The sequence below is a fragment of the Octopus sinensis genome, linkage group LG19, assembly GCF_006345805.1.
Source record: "Octopus sinensis linkage group LG19, ASM634580v1, whole genome shotgun sequence".
Taxonomy (NCBI): Eukaryota; Metazoa; Mollusca; class Cephalopoda; order Octopoda; family Octopodidae; genus Octopus; species Octopus sinensis.
The window spans coordinates 35897870-35902869 of NC_043015.1; positions in this window are offsets into that span (position 1 = coordinate 35897870).

The window sequence follows — 5000 nt, forward strand, 5'->3', positions numbered from 1 at the left end:
CTACTTTCCTTCCGAATTTCCAATCAATTTAATGAACATTTTCCGAAGTTGTTTCTAAGATGACATCTGTGACATGTGCAGGCCTCACCAAGACTTGTAACAGGATGAGACGGGAGTTCATACATGGAACAAATGTGTATTCAAAATGCAGCATTGATTCCATCAAGAAACAGCTGGCTTGGCAATCTTATCGAAATTGACAAATCGAATAAGCTAGAACAATATTTGTTTTGTCCACTTTTCCATACATCACATGTCTTGCTAGGAGAATTTAGTTTCTTGGCAGATTAAGATACACGGTGAAAGTTGATGAGCTGAGACAAGAATGATATTAATACAACTCCCTCACTGCCACATGTCAACATCTCAACATGCCATACACTCACAGATATCAGACTGTCGAATGTTTGCGCAATTTCAGATGACATGGTGTCATGTAATCAAATATGTCATTTGGAAGAATATTGCTTCGACACTAAACCAATATTTTGGAAGCATAGCTGTGTGTTTTAATTCGGATTTGATATCAGTGGACTAGTGGATTCTCTTATCTTTTAATCCGAAAATCCTCTTTATCTTCAATCCACAATACATAATCTTTTCATATATTTTTTCTATTTTAACGTTCTCGGGGATATCAACATAAATTCAACGAAAAAGGGGTTAAACTCAAACTTAAAATATAGGTTAGTAAAATTCGTTTGTCGAGAGGGCATTTCAGTATGTCTTTTAATCCGGAATTCCTCCTTTTCTTTAATCAACGATACATTAATATAATTCAGTATTCTCTTGACGGTCGTTGGTTGGCAGGAATTATAATGTATTAAGCAGAGTACCTCATGGTTCGTTTCCCATCACATTCATAACCCGCCCAAGTCAACTTTGACATTTACTTATCTGATATCAAATGAGTTTCTGCTGATCTTTAAAAATGCGAACTGGACTCGATTTCCTCGTGCTCCAGCTTAGCCGCGCTTCTATAACGGGATAACAACTAAGCAAATTAAGAGAACAGTAATTTTCTGTGACTTTGATCAAAGACAATATTAAAGATATTTAGACATTGCAATGCCAACCATTAGCCTTCGTGCTGTTTCAACATAGCTGAATGACCAGTGACCGGTTGGTAAATCGAAGAAATGATAATATAAGGAAATCTGAGAAACAACTCCCAGTATATTTCAATTCTATGGACACGAGTATTTATGCTAACCACCCCAATATATTGGTTCCACTTTTGAGACAAGGCCAGCGATTTCGTGGGTGGCGTAAGTCGATTAAATTGATCTTAGTGTTCAACTCATGTTATCGACCCGAAAGGATTAATGATAAAGTCGATCTAGACAGGATTTGAAACCCAGAACGTAAAGGCGGAAAAATTGTCGCTAAGCATATCATCCAACGTGCTCATGATTCTGACATCTCACAGCCTTCTATAGAATCATAATATTGGTTTCTCATTTAGGCAAAAGGTCCGCAGTTACGAAGAAGGGCTTAAGCTGATTACATCGTCGATCCCAGTACTCAGGAGGTACTTGTTTTATCGCCCACGAAATGACAAAAGATAAAGTACAACACGGTGGAATTTGAAATTTAGTCAGACGAAGTGCTGCTAAGTATTTTTCCTGGCGTACTAACAATTCCGCCTGCTCGTCGCTTAATTAAATGGTGATTTCATATGATTTCAAATTTTGGCACAAGGTTTGCATTTTGGGAAAGAGGGTTACATCGACTCCAGTGCGCAACTGGTACTTATTTTCTTGATCCCAGATGGCGTGCCGATGAATCTGCCAACTCTTCACCTTATCTAATAATAATGATAATCATTTGTACTAAAGGCGCAAGGCATGAAATTATTGGGGAGCGGATTAATCGGTTATATCAACCGCAGTGCTGTACTGGTACTTAATTTATCGACCCCGAAAGGATAAAAGGCAAAATCATTTGAACTAAGAACACAAAAAACGGACGAAATATCGCTAAGCATTTCGCTCGGTGTGCTAAAGATTCTGCAAACTTTTCTACTATAGGCACAAGACATGATATTTGAATGAAGAGGCCTAATCGATTACATTAACCCTAGTGTATCACTGGTACTTAATATGTCAACCATGAAAGGATGAAAAGCAAAGTCGACTTCGGTGGAATTTGAACTCAAAACGTAAAGGCGGACGAAATACCGCTAAGCATTACATCCCGCGTGCTAACAATTTACCAGCTCACCACCTTAATAATAATAATAATAATAATAATAATAATAATAATAATAATAATAATGATGATGATGATGATGATGATAATAATAATAATAATATAATAATAATAATAATAATAATGATAATAATAATAGGAATAAATGAAGGCTCTGGTATCCAGCATGCAAGCATGAAATAGGTTAGGAAGGAACGTTATAGAAAAGTTCGAGCAGTCCTGAAGTCTGAGCTGAATGCATATAATAAGGTGTTAGCCATAAATTCTTTAGCAGTACCAGTTGTTCTTTATAGCTTCAATGTGCTTAACTGGAATACCAGTGAAATAATGAAAATTGACAGAAAAATCTGCAAGCTACTGACTTGTAATAAGATGCACCATCCAAAGGCAGACGTGGATTGTGTTTACCTTTCCGAACCTCAGGAAGAGGCGAGCCTTGATCCAGCTTGAACTGACGTAAAAACCACCACAATCGGACTGGCCAAATACCTTGAAAAAACCAATGACTGGATGCTAAAACTTGTTGAAAAACACGAAAGACCGATAAAACTTCACTATATTCTGAAAGAGAGCAAAACATTCGCTACTGATCTCTTAGATATCTACCAGATTGATCAGGTTGAAGGAAATGCGCCAACTGCTGCTGCAAAGAAAATAAAATTAATTGCAAAGACAAAAGCGCATGAAAAATTTGCTAGCAGATGAGAACAGAAACCTCTGCATGGCAAGTATGTAGCCCGTAGCAAACAAGCTGATGTCGACCGGATACACATGCAACAATGGTTACGAAGCTCAGGGATAAAAGCATAGAGTGGAGGTTTCATATTAGCTGCTCAAACCACAGCTTATTAACCCGGAACTACCAAGCCAATGTGATAAAAAATGGAGCTGACCCACTGCAACTATCAGGTAGAGAAAAGAAAGCCGGTAATAGTCTTATTTGAGAAAGAAACCAAACTATGCTGGATCATAGATATAGCAATCCCAGCAGACAGCAAGTTATGCGATAAGGAAGAAAGAAAAGTCGATAGATATAACAGTTGAGATTGGGAAGTTAAGAAGTTGTATTCGATGAAAAAGGTAGTAGTAGTAGTAGTACCAATATTTGGCGGAGCCCTGGGAACAGTGAGTAAAAATCTCGAGAAGTACATGGAACAAATAGGGGCTGTAATAAGGGTGGAGGACTTGTAGAAAACAGCACTGCTTGGAACCGCTCGAATACTCCGAAAGGTGCACGAAAAATAAGAAGTGTTACCTTAGTTCATTGCTAGTGAACAGCTGACACCGTAGTACATCTCCAGCGGTGAAGGTGGGCAAAGACAATGATGATGATGATAATAATAATAAAGTGATGTTAAGGTAAATTGTTTAGAATTTAGGCGCGAGACCAGTAATCATAGGGAAGCGTTTTATTCGGTTTTACCGATTCCTCTACTGTTACTTTATGATATCGATCTTGGGCGGATGTAATATTAAGATGGCATTAGCAGTATGGGAACTCTGAACGTCAAAGACAAATTCTATGAAGACTTACCGTACCTTTCGAACTTACATGATCAATTAAACCAGATGAATACCGAGACCAATGTAATCGATGATCTCCCTACCCTGGAGTTGTTGTTCTTGGGCAAAAACTATTATTTTAATGCAAACTATTAAATAACAGTGGGATATTTACTAATTGAAAGGTTTCGAGTCAAATGTTGTTTTATATCATAGCGAGAATGAATCCAAGACGGAGAATATAGGCGATTAGATGACTCCGTTAATTGATGGCTATTGTTTTAATCAGCCCCACTTACACGAGAATGGAGGCGTGAATTGAGAAAATATAAATCACAAGCCGTGTCCTCTGGTCTTTCACTGACCCTACAGTTACGTGTCACCAATGTGAATGATTCTTTCTAATCAGAGAAAACGCTAAAGCATGTAGTGTCGGGTACAATGACGCCGATTAAATAACCCCTGTGTATCTAATGAACGAGGGAAGATCTAAGGGGTGGCTTGAAATATTAAGAATAATTAATTAGCTAGTTACTTAGTAAAAGTTACTGAATTGAGAATTTTTTGACACTTCTGACACGCGTCTCCCATTCCTCTCTGTCTCTTTGGCTTTTTAAAATTCTGGATTTTGCATCCAGTGCCCTCTTGCAATTGACTGGTGCAGTTTTTTCTGGTATATCCTGTTCTCCATTTACTATGAGAAGGTTGCCATAGAAGGAATCCAGTTCCTAGCTCATCCTTGCATTGACCAATAAATCTCAGCACGTACTTTCATTCAGTCTCTCTGTTATACAGGATGCCATCGTATAACTCTTTGTTAGTCGTGTGTTCTCACGGGACATTTTGGGGCACTGGAAATAATGTTCGAATATTCCTCAAATATCTCCTTAAGTTCAATGTCAGCCTGTACTCTCATCTACGAGTTGCCAGTTGTTCGATGAATTGAGTAATTAAACATGTATAAACATGTGACTGATAATTCTACAGAAAAGTGTACTGTTGAAGGAATTCTTAGACGGAATCAGCGTCATACAATTTGCTGGTTGATATTTATTAGCGAGGTTTCTTCACTTTCCATCGACTTCATTTCCCCACCGCAAGGGATGTATGAAGAAGCGGTGACAGGAGATACATTGACCGAAATACTTCGCAGTGAGATTTTTATCGATCTCTAAATATACTCCTTAACTACATGGTCATGTGTTTACAAACAGGAACCTACTGCGTTGACACCATAGCTAGGCAAACAATACGAAGTGGTCAGGGCGGGAAAGGCATGATGAGAC